Raw genomic sequence first — 16,385 nt, 5'->3', positions numbered from 1 at the left:
TTTATCATGTCTCTCACTGGGCTAATTACTTAACATAGTCATCGTTACATGCTGTCCCAATAACCCTGTGAGGTAGTTATTTTACAAATGAGGAAACAGGCTTAGAAACGTGTTCAAGATCACATAGCTATCAGAAGGGGGGGGGTTTGAGCCTTGGCCTCTCCAACTCCACAATGCCGGGTTTAGACATGATCAGATTAGAAGAATCTGGCAGTAGGAAAGGAATGGCAGGGTCAAAAAGGTTTGATTTGTTTGTCTGTTTTTGCTGTTGTTTTAAAGGGAACACTCTGTGTGTTCGTAAGTGGCAGTGACGAAAAGTCCAACAGGAACTGGAGTCGGGAAAACTTGGTGCCAGTCCTGCCTCAGTCATGCTATACTTGTATGCCAGCTGACTGCCAAGCTCTACAAATGCCTTCCTTCTGCAAAAGAAATGGGGAAGGCGATAAGCGATGCAGGACCTGCAGAGTCTTCAAAATCGACTTCAGAGGGCAGTGGTAAGATTCAAATAAGAAATGGATGTGAAAGGACTGTGTAGAGGACAGCGCTACGGATGCGGTAAGATGGCTCAGTGGTTCTTGGTAAAGGAAGAGATCAGAGGTACACGAAAGATGGTCTTCATCTCCAAAAGTTGTTAGAAAGGTTAAGCAGGGGAGGAGAGGCATAGGTGTGGGTTTTGTGCTGGGAAGTCATAACTATGAGGAAGGCTTTTGACAGATGTGCTGGAAGGCCAGGCTGAAGCCAGACCTCATAAATCAGATGCCTGCACAGTTTTTCCTCTCCCTTCAAGAATGTTCTGCCTCTTGATGCTATGAAATGCTTAGGACTTTTATTACTCATTTTTGTTTATCTCTAGCTTCTCATTTTATTAGAAGTCACCCTTTTCATGCCTTCTGTTTTCACCTTAGTTTCCTTCTTTCCATTTCTTTCTGTTCTGTTAAAAAAAGCTGATTTTAACTCAATGCTTTGACATTGGAGTCAAGAAGTAAACAGAGATTGAGTGTTTGCCCCAGTGAAAACTGGTCTTTCTCCTGTTTTCAGTTTGTTTTCTATTTTTCCCCTGTCATATAACTACTGGTCTAGTCTCTATCACCTAACCACCCTCAAAATGAAGGCAGAATTGCTGGAGACCCTACATTTAAAGATTTAAAGCATTTAGTGTCACCAGATCTAACATTTCAGGGACTATAATCAGAATACTAACTGAATAGCGTAAAACTAACAACATGAAATATATTTGAAATTACAAGGGCAATGATGCAAAAGATGGCATAGATCTAGGATAATTGTGGCACCATTTTCCATAATCCAAGTATTGATTAAATGGGTATATTAAAAAGCCCAAATATGAAATCATCATTTAAAAAACACAAATGCATTATGTATGCATTCTAACTATAGATTCCAAGAACATTAAACTCAAAATGTTTCTTTTAGATGAAAACGTGAATTAAAGATATATGTATTAAGTGCTATTAATTCCTTGCTGATATAGCAAACTAAAAATAGCAGAGGCATACCTCGTTTTATTGTGCTTTGCTTTATTGCACTTCACAGATGTTGTGCTTTTTTATAAATTGAGGGCAAGATCCTCTGCCAGCAAAAAGATTACAACTCGCTTTATTGCAGTAGTCTGGAACCCACAATATCTCCGCGGTATGCCTGTATTTGCCTACAAATCAACTCATGAGGCAGAGTAGGAAGGAATTAGAAAGTAGATGGTAATAATATGATTAGAAATAGTGGTTACCTGACTGCTTTGAGATACTAGCACAGACCATTCTTGTGAGGGACCTGACCCAGAGTTACCACACCGTTTGAAAGTGCTGCTTTGTCTATAGTAACTAGTAGCTCCATTTTTCCTTGTACCTTTTCATTTTGTAATTTCTCAGGGAAATTTTAAAATATTTTAAAAATAATCTATTTCTATGTTTAGTGCCTTTATATTTAACTATGTGCCTATATTTAATCAATTTATTTCCCTTTAAAAGGGGCACTAGTAATATGGAAAGTAATATTTAATTTTCTGACCAAAATTGGAGAAACACACAAATTAAATCAATCTGCTATAAGGCGTAAGAACTACTACTCCTACTCTTATTCCTATTTGTACTACTACCAGTTTCTTAAGATAGTTGGGCCTAAAATTCTTTAAAAAGAATTTTTCTAGAAAGTATTTATTATTCATTTCACTACTAGTTGTTATTGTGATAGAATTCTTCATACTATCTTTTAAAAGTTGGATGTTAATTTCAGGGTGCCGCAATTCTGCAACATGTTAATTTGACTATGGGTCAAAAATAATCTGGGTATTCACAAATACGATTGAAGGAATGATTTCTGACATTCTTAGCACTGGGTTAGCAATCTCAACCTCAGTATATAAGAGATCTAAATTTAAGAGATAGCTTGCCCAGAACCATTCAGTAAGGATTTAGATCAGCACTGTCCTATAGAAATACCTCTAATACAAGCCACATACATAATTTAAAAATTTCAGTAGCCACATTAAAAGTCAAAACAGGTAAAATTTGTTTTAACATATTTTATGTAATCTAGTATATGCAAAGTGTTATTTCAACATATAATCATTTTAAAACTTATTAACTAAATGTGTTACATTCTCTCTTTGTACTAAGTCTTTGCGATCCAGTGTATGTTTTATACTTATGGCACATTGCAATTTGGTCAGCCATATTTCAAAGTGCTCCACTGCCACATGTGGCTAGAGGCTACCAAATTTGAATGGTGCAGCTCTAGATAAATAGACTTGCTTTAATTCTTATCCTCTCCCAATATGAGTTCTTCTGCATTTCTTACACGGATATTTGTAAAGTCATTCAGTCACTCAAAAAAAATTTAAACTCAAACAGATGTGTTTTTTCAAAACATTTCGATACAGGGAAATGCTACAGCTTCTTTAATAACCCAAACCCATCTCTGGAATTTCTTCAATATTCTTAATCTACATCCTTTATTTGTTCAGCAGTTTTTAATTATTTTATCTTGCCTAACCTACCAAACACACAAAGGGTAGTCAACATCCACTTTACAGTGCCCTTTGTACACCTCAAAATTTATTGACTGACCTTAGACTATGCAGTGCAACTTATGAGAGTTTACTATGCAACATTTGAGATTTTAAGTACCCCCTCTTAAGTCCTCATTTAATATTTATAATAACCCTTTGAGTTAAATACATCTATTCCCACTTTACAGAGGAAGAAACTGAGGCCTCAGGTTCAGTGAGATAAATAAGTTGCTGAAATCACACAATAGTAAGTAGAAGAGGCAGGATTAATAACCGAAGTCTGGTGCTCTTCATATCACACCACAATGGCTCCTGGGGTTGTGTAGTTGTTATGATCCAGGCATAACATCCAGTCACATAACAGTGCTAATGTGGTAACACTGACTTGAGTGAAAAGTTAACAAGACTCCTACGGAGCCAGCTTATTTCAGCTGCACTGTCACCAGCGATGATCAGAAACTAGACACTAATCTTTTCCTGACAAATACATAAGTATTCTCATTCATTTCCAAACAATTTCTAGGTTGTGTTAGAAACTCAATAGTTAAAATTCACTAAGAGCTGACTCTCCAAATGTACATAAAGAATATTCTAATCTAGTCATAGAAATAATTAGGACAAGTATTAATGTGTTCATTTGAATCAATATTAATAACAAAATAAGTAAATGAAAGTCATTATTGACTCAATATTTTTTCCTTGGTGTACTGAAATTAATGACCATAATATTTTAAGAAAGGAATCCAAGCAGAACCTTGGAAGGATTATAGTAGCAAAGTCAAATTCTGTTGCTGAGCTCCAATGCTGACTAATACCCAATTTGAAGACTAAAGATCCCAGCTGCCTCTGGCAATAATACAGGTCAGGTTGGCTTTAATGAGGCTATCTTCCTATAAATCAGGAGAGCTGACCTTCTCAACTAGCGGATGACCAGAGGCCCAGACAGGCCCACACACCAATCTGGGTTAACTGCAAGCTCATTATTTCTTTGAATTTTTTTTACACATTTTACTACCACTCTACCCATTTTATTATCTTTTTTTCACATACAAAGAAATCCAAGCAGCTTCTTATTTCTTTGAATTCTTGCCCATTAAAAAAAATCCTATGGCCTAAAATCTTATCTATCAAGTGAATGAAGAAAGGAAGCAGCATACTGTTAATTGAGAAAGTTTGATTGATGTAAAATTTTTTCTTTAAGTAGGCAAAAGTATTAGTTAGAAATCAATCTTATCTGCATTAAGCATTTACAGATTAATGGGGTTTTGGTAATATATTTCCCAAAGAATTTTCACTTCTGATAAGTGCAATGTATATATTAAAGCAGCCTGCCCAGTTGAATACCAAATTTAAACTAAAGTCAACATATTTGTAAACAATTATCACCTGTAAAATACAATAAAAACAATTATTATGAGAACTACTTGTCTTTCCTCTGACTTTTCATTAGGATGGATTTAATAAATAATTATCTAAAATGCCATTATTTCCTAGGGCCTTACATTTGAAAAACTCTAGGTCATTCCTAATCAATATTGAAGTACTATAAATCATTGAGCTTACTAGATATTAATAAACATTATGGGTGACCAATTCAATGATCTTTACTAATATTTATCTTCTGAGGTGTTGAAATGTCCTGAAAGAAGAACACTTGCTTAAAAGGCATTTGTGGATAAGAGACAAAATTAGGTTAAAAAGAAATCAAATTATTTGTCTTTAAAAGATATAACTGAGTCCCCTATTCAAGTTGTTACTCAGCCATAAATTTTGTGAAAATCTGTTTTGGACTCAAGTAGTAAAATAAAGAGATTTAATTATATGCATAAAAGGAAAAGGCAGAAGTGACTGAAATCTAAATCGAATAAAGTTCCAACATTAGAGTTTTTTTCAAATATATGAATAACCAACATTAAGATCATATTTTTACATGATAAAAATAGAAATACATCTCTAGAAGGCACGATTCCTCATTTTGGGAAATGTAAACCAGAAAGATTTACAAAAAGGGAGAAAGATGGGACATTTTACTATTATAAAAACAAGACACCTATTTCAAAATGGTACTCTTAACTACGTAAAAGAAAATTGGAGAAATACCAGTTGTTACCTCAATTACTTTTCAATATTCACGTCTTAAAAACATTACATGTTAGGAGCATGAAGGAACTCTGTGGGATGATAGAGTGTATATATTTGCTAAAACTCATTGACCTGTACACTTAAACAGGTTCATTCTATTGTGCACAAACTTTTATTCAATAAAATTTAAAAAGAGAAGTTACTGTAACAAGACAGGAATTCAACTCATATGTCTAAGTAAAAAATGTTATTCACATACCTGTATTTTACACTTTCCTAATTATGTTATCTATATTTACATTCTCTTTTTATTTATTTTATTTATACTGATAGCTGAGGAGTTCAACAAGTATATGTGGCAGGATAGGTTTCCTTATCACCCACTTCCCCCCATACCTCCTTCCTCTAGGATGGGGTCAGCCCAGGAAATACTACCAGCAGGACTAAAAGTCTCCCCAGAAAGCAATTTGTAGTCTGTTTTTTTTTTTAGATTTTTATTGGGGAATTGGGGGGATGGGAACAGTGCTGGGGAATTGGGGAAAGGGGAACAGACAAGTTGCTGTCGTTTTGTTCTTCAATCTAGTTGTGGAGGATGTTGCTTCACTGGCCCAAGTTGGCACCATCATTGCGCTCTTCTCTGGCGAGGCAGATCAGTCGCCGGCTTCTGGACGGCCGCTCACTGCGGCTGCTGGCCGCTCACGCTGGCTGCTGGCCACACACGGTAGCCCATGGCAATCCACTGCCACAGGGACTGCAGCCACGCCGTCGCCGGCGACTCATGGCAGCCCAGCTCCAGGTCGAGCTGTTGTTCAGCATCTTAGCTGTGGAGGGCAGTGTCATTGGCCCTCATATGTGGGATCCGAACCGGGGCCCTCTGGCATCCCAAGCGAGTTCTTAACCATCGCGCCACTCGGCCAGCCCTGTAGTCTGTTTTAATATATAAATAAATGAATGACCATGGCCAAGCTTCTCTATGGCCTAATGAAGTAATTAGCAAAGTTAAAAAAATAATATGGGTTTCCCCATCCAGCAGTAGAATATTTTTGTCAACAAATCTCACAAAACTGGTACAAAACAAGTTTATAGTAAAAAGTAAGTACCAATGTGTGACACTTATTTTGCAAAGGATCAATAAAAACAATAAGCTGTTTTGATAAACAACAACTTGAAATCAGAGATTATGAATAACCCTGCGGATATATGGCCTCAACCACCAAATTATTTCTATATTTTATTTTGTTGGTCTACTGCCAAAATCTTGATTTATACAGATAGCTTGCAAATGGCTAACAGGTGTGTGAATTTAAACAGCTTGCCTTGTAATCTTAATTTAAAAAAACCAAACTGATCAAGAAGCCTCAAAGAATAGATTTTTTTTGTTCCAAAGTGGAATCACTGATAGTAGTTGAAAGTGGCAGAGAGGACACTTTTTGTACACAGTGAAACTTATGGAATAAGAGAGATATAGGGAATTCTGAAAAGGCCATAGTTCTTATTTCAATAGAACTTTAAGCAATAATACATTGCTTTACCCTTATAATACACTGTCTTCATTTAGTATTTTCTACAAAACCAGGAGGCAGCATATTTAAGTACCTGAAAATGTGGCACCTATCTAGATCTGCAATATTTAACTTATTTGGGGCCAGAAACCATTTTATAAATCTGTTAAAGTAATAGATGCTCTGTCCCAAAAGATTTTACAGCAAAATTTAAGGGAAGCACAAAAGCCCAGCAGGCTGATCTATAATAGATACTGATGTCCAAGGATGAAGATCATGACAGGTAATCACCTAACCTATCATCTTGAGGCCAACAAAACACTGTTGAGACTGGAAAGCCACAGAAGCTAGTGCTTCCTTGTATGCCCAAATAATGGGCACATTTTGAGGATAACCATTAGTTAGACCAAAAAACAAGTATTTCCCCCATATCATTTTAGCCTTTGCCCCAAATCTAGCACTTGACTGTGTGAAATGCATGAAACCACCATAAAGTGTGTTTTTCTCCTTTTTTTGAAAAATTACAGAAAGTTCCCTTGGGGACAGTCCATGTGGCCCAATTTCCTGTTTCCCATCTTGATATCAAAACAATACAAATTGCTTACTTATTAGAGTATAATGTTTACACACATAAAATAGTTTTTATATTCATGCTAAGGGTTTTCCCTATTTGTTGTAGGCTGAATGCCAGAAAATATATTTTCTTACTCTTTAAAGAATGTACATTTATAATCAACCTGCCTTCTTTCTTGATTTTTTTCTCAATAGCTCTTTTACCATTTCATCAAACTTGCAATGGGTAAAATATAGTTTCCTTTTAAGATAGAAGCAGAGGCTTCTAGCTTCTGAATCACATACAACTGAGTGCAATCCCAGCAAGATAGGATGTTCACAGCCAGTGAAAACAAGTAGAAGGAGGAGGCCAGGCAGGGCCTTCACCCCTACACACTTAAGAATCCTTTGTCATTTAGTAGTAACAAAAGGCCTAATTCATGTTTCAATATTATGGGAAACAAAGACAACCAATACCTTATTTAGGTAATTCTAGAAAATGGTTATTTCATGTAAGTGACTTTTCCAGAAAGAGTACCAACTCATCCTGGTTTGCCAGGGACTTCCCAGTTGTAGCACTGAAAGTTCTGTGTCCTGTGAACCTACCCTCAGTCCCAGGCACCCTATTTCCACCGATCTGGCACTTATACTTTCAAATGCTAACACTCTTTTGCAGGGATGCACTTCTGATATAATAGATAGAGCAACAGAATTGTAGTCAAAAGGCCTGTCTTTAAATCTTGTCTCCATCACTTAGTAGCTGTATAACCTTGGAACATCAGTTCGCTCATCTATAAAAGGGAAGGAGTAAGAGAAAAGCTCCCATACCAGGTTGTAGTTAGACCTGGATGATTAATAAAGTAGGCGAGGACCGTGTCTTTCCAAAATGGTGGCAGCAATGGATGTGGATACCCCGACCGGCACCAACAGCGGCGAGGGCAAGAAGCGCTTTGAAGTGAAAAAGTGGAATGCAGTAGTCCTGTGGGCCTGGGACGTTGTGGTTGATAACTGTGCCATCTGCAGGAACCACATTATGGATTTTTGCATAGAATGTCAACCTAACCAGGCATCTGCCACTTCTGAAGATTGCACTGTTGCGTGGGGAGTCTGTAACCATGCTTTTCACTTCCACTGCATCTCTCGCTGACTCAAAACACGGCAGGTGTGTCCGCTGGACAACAGAGAGTGGGAATTCCAAAAGTATGGGCACTAGAAAAAATTCTTCCATCAAGCTCAACTGTTTTATTATTCACTTAATAACTTGCCATCCTGTTACTTAATTATAAATTAGATAGAACCATGTCCTTTCTGCCTTGTCTTTTCAGTTTGCTATTCCTGCAGTCATATTGTATTCTTTGTTAAATAAAATCTAGTTGGATTCGAGAACAGAAAAAAAAAATAAAGTAGGCGAAAGTGCTTGCCATGGTCAATGACACAGAGCATATGCACAGTAAGTTTTGTTTCCTTTCCCTTTGACAATTTTTGATGGAAATAATTTTTTCCTACATTTACCAAATGTTAATCAAATCAAGTTTGATGACAAGAAATTGGTAATGTGAATATGCAATTATTTTATTTTTTTTAAATTAAATTTATTGGGGTGACAATGGTTAGTAAAATGACATAGGTTTCAAGTATCCATTTCTTTTCTTTTTTTAAATTAAAGATTATTGGGGTGACAATTGTTCACAAAGTTACATAGTTTTCAGGTGTACAATTCTGTAATGCATCATCTGTATATCACATTGTGTGCTCACCACTCAGTCAGTTCTTCTTCCATCATCACATATTTGACACCCTTTTCCCTCTTCTACAACCCCACTCCCTCCTTATCCTCTGGTAACCACTAAACTGTTGTCTGTGTCTATGAGTTTTTGTTTCTTTCTTTGTTTGTCTTGTTCCTTTGTTGCTTTCAGTTTTATATCCCACATATAAGTGAAGTCATATGGTTCTGGACTTTTTCTGTTTGACTTATTTCGCTTAGCATAATAATCTCAAGATCCATCTATGATGTCACAAATGGCAGTATTTCATCTTTTCTTATGGCAGAGTAGTATTCCATTGTGTATATATACCACATCTTCTATATTCAATCATCTACTGAAGGACACTTTGGTTGTTTCCATGCCTTGGCCACCGTAAATAAAGCTGCAATGAACATCGGAGCACATATATCTTTATGGGTAAATGCTTTCAGATTTTTTGGGTAGAGATACCCAGGAGAGGGATTGCTGGGTCATATGGTAATTGTTTTTAATTTTTTGAGGAACTTCCTCACTGTCTTCCCCAGACACTGCACCAATGTGCCTTCTCACCAAGAGTGTGTGAGGGTTCCTTTTCCTCCACGGCCTCTCCAACACTTGTTATTATTTGTCTTGTTGATAATAGACATTCTAACAGGTGTGAGGTGATATCTCATTGTGTTTTGATTTGCATTTCCCTAATAGCTAGGGAAGTTGAGCATTTTTTTCATATATTTGTTGGCCGTTTGTATGTCTTCTTAGGAGAAGTGTCTGCTCATGTCCTCTGTCCATTTTTTAATTGGATTATCTTTTGTTGTTTAGTTGTATGAGTTCCTTTTATATTTTGGATATTAGCCCTTTATCGGGGGCATTGTTTGCAACTATCTTCTCCCATTCGATTGGTTGTCTCTTTGTTTTGTTGATGCTTTCTTTTGCTGTGCAGAACCTTTTTAGTTTAACATAGTCCCATTCATTTATTTCAGTTTTCACTTCCTTTGTCCTTGAGGTCAAATTCATAAAATCCTCCTTGAACCCAAGGTCCATAAGTTTAGTACCTATGCTTTCTTCTATACAGTTTATTGTTTCAGGTCTTATGTTTCGGTCTTTGATCCATTTTGAGTTAATTTGGTATAAGGTGACAGCAGTTTAGTTTTATTCTTTTGCATGTGGCTTTCCCAGCGCCATATATTGAAGAGGTTTTCTTTTCTCCATTGTATGTTTTTGGCTTCTTTGTCGAAAATTATGTCCGTATTTATGTGGGTTTATTTCTAGGTTTTAAATTCTATTCCATTGCTCTGTGTGTGTGTTTTTCTGCCAATACCATGCTGTTTTGATTATTGTTCCTCTGTAGTACAGGCTGAAGTCTGGAAGCGTGATACGTCCAGCCTTGTTCTTTTTTCTTAGGATTGCTTTGGCTATTCGGGGTCTTTTGTAATTCCATAGAAATCTGATAATTTTTTGTTCTATTTCTTTAAAAAATGCCATTGGGATTTTGATGGGGATTGCATTAAATCTGTACATTGCTTTGGGTAATATGGCCTTTTTAATTATGTTGATTCTTCCGATCCATGAACATGATGAATACTTTCCATTTCTGTTGTCTTCTTCAATTTCTTTTAATAATGTCTTATAGTTTTCAGTGTACAGGCTCTTCACATCCTTTAAGTTTTTTTTTTCTTTTAAAAGATTTTTTTTTATTGGGGAATTGGGGTGATGGGAACAGTGTTGGGGAATTGGGGGAAGGGGAACAGAAAAGTTGCTGTCGTTTTGTTCCTCAATCTAGTCATGGAGGACGTTGCTTCACTGGCCCAAGTTGGCACTACCATTGCGCTCTTCCCGGGTGAGGCAGATCAGTCGCCGGCTTCTGGACAGCTGCTCACTGCGGCTGCTAGCCGCTCACGCTGGCTGCTGGCTACACACGGTAGCCCATGGCAACCCACTGCCACAGGGGCTGCAGCCTATGCTGTTGCCGGCGACTCACTGGCAGCCCAGCTCCAGGTTGAGCTGTTGTTCAGCATCTTAGCTGTAGAGGGCAGTGTCACTGGCCCTCATATATGGGATCCGAACCGGGCCCTCTGGCGTCCCAAGCCAGCTCTTAACCAATGTGCCACTCAGTCAGCTTGCATGGTATTCTTGTATGATCCTTTATATTTCTGTGGCATTTGTGGTAACTTCTCTTTCATTTCTGATTTTATTTGTGTCTTTTCTCTTTTTATCTTAGTGAGTCTAGCCAAGGGCTTGTCAATTTTATTAATATTTTCAAAGAACCAGCTTTTTGCTGCATTAATTTTTTCTGTTCTCTTTTGTTCTCTATTTCATTTAGTTCTACTCTTATTTTTATTATTTCCTACCTTCTGCTGAATTTGGGTTTCATTTGTCCTTTTTTTTAAATTTATTTTTTTTATTGTTAGTTTCAGGTGTACAGAACAATACAATAGTTACCCTTTTCACCCTCACCAGGTAACAACCCCCCTCCCCTCATCTATTGCCCTCCCACCCCCGATTATCATGCTTATCTATTACAATTCCATTGAATCCGTTCCCGCTCTCTACTCCATGTCCCGAGACTATATGTATATATAATTATAGTTGACATACAGTATTATTCAACATTAGTTTCAGAAATACAATGTGGTGGTCAGGCCTCTACATCGACTATGAAGTGGACTCCCCAAAAGGACATGGGTCCATCTGGCCCCCTAAGAAATACTTACAACATTATAGATTATATTCCTCGGACTGTCTTTTTCTATCCCTGAGGCCATATTACAATTACTAATTTGTATTGTCTCATCCCTTCCCCTTCTCCTTCATCCCCACCCCCTCCCAAATAACAACCCTCAGTTCTTCCTTTTTGTAATACTTTAAGGTGTAATGTTAGGTTATCTGGGATGTTTCTTCTTTCTTGAGATAGGCCTGTAATGATATAAATTTCCCTCTTATTACTGTTTTCACAGCATCGCAATAATTTTGATACGATGTAGTTTCATTCTCATTTGTTTCTATGCATCATAAAAAAAACTTTATTGGGGAATAATATGTTTTTTCGGGGAACAATGTATTTTTACCAGGATCTATCGGCTCCAAGTCAATTTGTTGCCCTTCAGTTTTAGTTGTGAAGGGCGCAGCTCAGCTTCAAGTCCAGTTGATGTTTTCAATCTAGTTGCGGAGGGCGCGGCCCACCATCCCATGTGGGATTCGAACCGGCAACCTTCTTGTTAAGAGCACGTGCTTTAACCAACTCAGTCATTTGGCCGCCCACCAGCAGGTCAGCTCAAGTCGTTTTCTTCAATCTAGTTGCAGAGGGCGCAGCTCCGTGGCCCATAGAGGAATCGAACCGGCAACCCTGTTGCTCAGAGCATGCACTCTAATTAACTGAGCCACCCGGCTGCCCCTCTACGCATCTTTTGATCTCTACTTTTATTTCCTCTTTGACCCAGTTGTTCTTTAAAAGCATATTATTTAATCTATGCATATTTGTGATTTTTCCTGCTTTCTTTTTGCAGTTGATATCCAGTTTCAAAGCCTTGTGATCAGAGAATATGCTTGGTATGGTTTCAATCTTCTTAAATTTGCTGATGCTAGTTTTATGTCCTAACATATGGTCTATTCTTGAGAATGTTCCATGTATACCAGAAAAGAATATATAGTCTGGTGTTCTAGGATGAAGTGCTCTATAAATGTCAATTATGTCTATTTGTTCTAATGTGTCATTTACAGCTGATATTTTCTTACCTATTTTCTGTTTGGATGATCTATCCATAGCTGTCAATGATGAATTTAGGTCCCCTACTATAATTGTGTTTTGGTCAATTTCTTCCTTTAGTTCTGTTAATAGTTGCTGTGTATATTTTGGTGCTGATTGGGAGCATATGTATTAAGTGTTAGGTTTTCTTGTTGTATTGTCCCCTTTATCATTATGAAATGTCTATCTTTGTCTCTTGTTACATTTTTTTTTATCCTGAAGTCTGTTTCATCTGATATAAGTATGAATACACCCGCTTTTCTCTGGATAGCATTTGCATGGAGTATAGATTCCCACCCTTTCACTTTGAGTCTATATTTGTCCTTAGCTGCGATGCATCTCTTGCAGGCAGCATATGGTTGGGTTTTGTTTTTTGTTCCAGTCTGCTACTCTGTGTCTTTTTATTGGTGAGTGCAGTCCACTTACATTTTGGGTGATTATTGATATATAAGATTTTCCTATATACATTTCCTCTTGTTTTCTGGTATTTCGGTGTCTCCATTGTTTCTTTGCCTTTTTGTTGCTGTCTGTTATTTTAGCATTGTTGTATTCTAAGGTATTTTCCTTCTCTTTCGTCTTTTTTTATGTTATATATTTCAGGTCTGGATTTGTGTGTGTGTGTGTGTGTGCGTGGTTACCATTAAGTTTATGTAAAAGAAAGTTTCATATATACAGTAGTCCTTCTTCTTCAACATGCTTCTTACCTCCATTCCCCTTTGCAGATTCAGGTCTTTGCTCTCTCCCCTTTTATGTTTTTGTTGTCACAAGTTTTCCCTACTTATGTGGCGAATTGAACATCCAATTATTTAACCACACTACTATATAGTTCTAAACCTACTTTTACTTTGAACTTTTTCATCTACAATTTTTTTGGGGAATCATGCAATATAGCTTATAAAGAACTGAGTCTGAAGTTGACCATAGGATGATTTGGAAAAGTAAAAATCAGGTACAGTTGAAGTGTCCAATAATAATGACACTGGTTTAAAAAAAGTAAAACAGAATCTACATAGCTACATGTGTGTGGCCTACTGACTACCAGCATAATTTCTCTTCCAGGCATCCTCATACCAATTATTACTTCTGTTCCACTTCCTATATGCAGCTGCCAAAACCTATCCATTCTATTTCTGCAACACCTATCAAAATGATGCCCCTATTGCTCTTCCCTAGTTTCACTCCTCATGGGTTCTTGTCTGGATCACAGCAAAGATCTTTTTTTTTTTTAAAGATTTTTATTGGGAAATTGGGGGAGGAGAACAGCCAAGTTGTTGTCCTTTTGTTCTTCGGTCTAGTTGTGGAGGATGCCGCTTCACTGGCCTATGTTGGTATTGTGATCACTACGTTCTTCCCAGCTGAGGCAGATTGGTCACCGGCCGCTCACAGCAGCTCATGCCAGCTGCCTGCCATTCATGCTGGTTGCCGGCCACTGATGGTAGCTCATTGCAGCCCACTGCAGCCTATGCCGTCGCCGGCCACTCATGGCAGCCCAGCTCCAGGTCGAGCTGTTGTTCACAATCTTAGCTGTAGAGGGCGCAGCTTACTGGCGCATGTGGGAATCAAACCAGCAGCCCTGTTGTTCAGAGTTCACAGTCCTATCAACTGAGCCACTCGGCCGGCCCGCAAAGATCTTTTAATGGGTTTCTTTGCCTCTACTACCTTCTGTTCATTCTACTCATTAAACTGTCATCATAGTTTTACTTTAAAATGGGTATTATTATATTACTCCAAAACCCTTCATTGCTCTCCATTCCATACACCAAGATGTTATAATCCCTCAGCATGGCTTTGAAAGCCTTCCAAAAATGTCATTTTAAGTCAAATAACTCAAATGGAATCCACAGAGCTATTTAACAACACAAATGTAAATGGAACCTAGTTCTCCTGCTTCTTAGTAAAATAATTTAGGTTAACTTTTGTTTGGAGGTCACACACATTACATTCCTTTCCTCCCTGACCCTCTCCTGACCTACCTGCAGCTTCTGCACCACCTGCCATGCTCTCTATGCTCCTGGAAATGCTGCTCCCTCTGTCTGACTCCATGTGCTTCCTCCTGTGCTGCTACATCCCAACTCATTCATCAAAATTCTTTGCCTCAAAGTTCTCTTAAGCATTCTCCTCCAAGCTGAGGTAGGTACATCCTGCTGTGATCTAACAACACCCCCCTATATAGGACCCAGTATCTCAGCATTCACCAAACTGTACTACTGCTGGCGAGTTACACTCCTGCCAACTCTGCTGAATGCAGCACCGAACACTCAGAACTCATTCAACCAGCATCTAACACATCTTCTGTCTCACAACATGTATGCATCACTGATCAGACAGTAATAGAAATGGGAGGGACAGTAAGAGAGCCATCATCACACGTGTCTCTCTATCCTCATATTTTACTCATAAGAGAAATGAGGCCTTAGAAAGGCAAGTGACATGCCCAAAGCCACACAGCTAGTTCACAGCACAACTGGAAGTTGAACCCAGGTCTCTGATTCCCAATCTAGCAATCTTTCTGTTACCCCACACTTTATTGGAAGAGGACTCTTAAAAATGTCCAACATTTTAGGCAATCTACTCCAGGTAGAACATCCATACTGACTAAAGAATTTTCAGAGAATGACTCCCCCACCACTAAAAATGCCATCTACTTGTAGATAACTGGGTGTTAATGTTATCCAGTAGTGTATTACAATGACTTGAAATAAAAAACTTCAAGGTACTCCTACTACCGTATTAACTTTATTAAACAAAATACATGCCTAACATTTCTATGTCACCGTACAGTGTATATACTGCATTACTTAATATCCTAATTACATGGCCAAAAAATCTTGTTTTAAAAAATAATTAAGATTTAAAGTTTCATATAAATTTAAACTATTTCTGAAATCCATTTTATATGTGAAACTTGTCTTTCGCTAATTATTCAGAAGTAATTTTATTAGGTTAAATGCTCACAACTCCAAAAGAAGCCTGTTTATGAAAAGAGCACATCTAATTTTCTTCCACTAGGGAACACTAAAGATCGTATCATAGCTAGTTAGAAAAGTTATATCACCAAGATCTCTGGCTACAGGCAATAATAATCTCCATAATATAATACAATACACAAATGAGATTATTATTTGCCTTTGACATGTCTAACAACAATAATCATTAGCTAACATTTTCTGAGTATTTACTATGAGTCAGGCTCTATTTTATTGGGTTGTCGAAAAAGTCATGACGTATTTTGTCTATGTTTTTCAAAGGTCATTTATTTATATAGAGAACAAAGATCAATCAATGATATAGTGCCTGTTTTGTTCGATAACCTTTTGCCATCTTTCAATGAGCTTCATAATTCCTCATTCATAGAAACAGCTGTCTTTATTTGCGAAAAACTGAACAAGGTGCTGATTTACAGCCTCATCTGAATTGAATGTTATACCATGCAAGGAGCTTTGAAAAGAGCAAAACAAGTGGAAGTCTGATGGCGCAAGGTCAGTATGGTGAGTGTGGCTACACATCCCATCCAAGTTCCAATAGTTTTTGACAGGTGATCAAACTTGTGTGTGGTCTTGTATTGTCGCGATAGAACACAACTCCTTTACAATGAACAAGCTCTGGATGTTTCTGGATGTTGGATTCCTTCAAACTGTCCAATTGCCAACAGTACACATTCAAATTGATTGTTTGGTTCCTTGGTAGGAGCTTGAAAAACACGACACCTTTAAAATCCCACCACACTGAGAGCA

The 16,385-nt window shown here is 37.6% G+C and overlaps 1 protein-coding gene and 1 pseudogene across 13 annotated transcripts in view; one reads left to right on the top strand and one right to left on the bottom strand.

The window, feature by feature from the left end:
- The window catches only part of CASK (calcium/calmodulin dependent serine protein kinase), a 415,968-nt gene that overhangs the window by 252,062 nt on the left and 147,521 nt on the right, over positions 1-16,385 (bottom strand). The gene's annotated exons all lie outside the window — the stretch shown is intronic.
- LOC109386616 (E3 ubiquitin-protein ligase RBX1 pseudogene) lies at positions 8,042-8,545 on the top strand (annotated as a pseudogene).

The sequence above is a fragment of the Hipposideros armiger genome, unplaced genomic scaffold (genome assembly GCF_001890085.2).
Source record: "Hipposideros armiger isolate ML-2016 unplaced genomic scaffold, ASM189008v1 scaffold_7, whole genome shotgun sequence".
Taxonomy (NCBI): Eukaryota; Metazoa; Chordata; class Mammalia; order Chiroptera; family Hipposideridae; genus Hipposideros; species Hipposideros armiger.
Note: the sequence above shows the minus strand (reverse complement) of the source record. Positions and strands in the feature narration are given on the sequence as shown.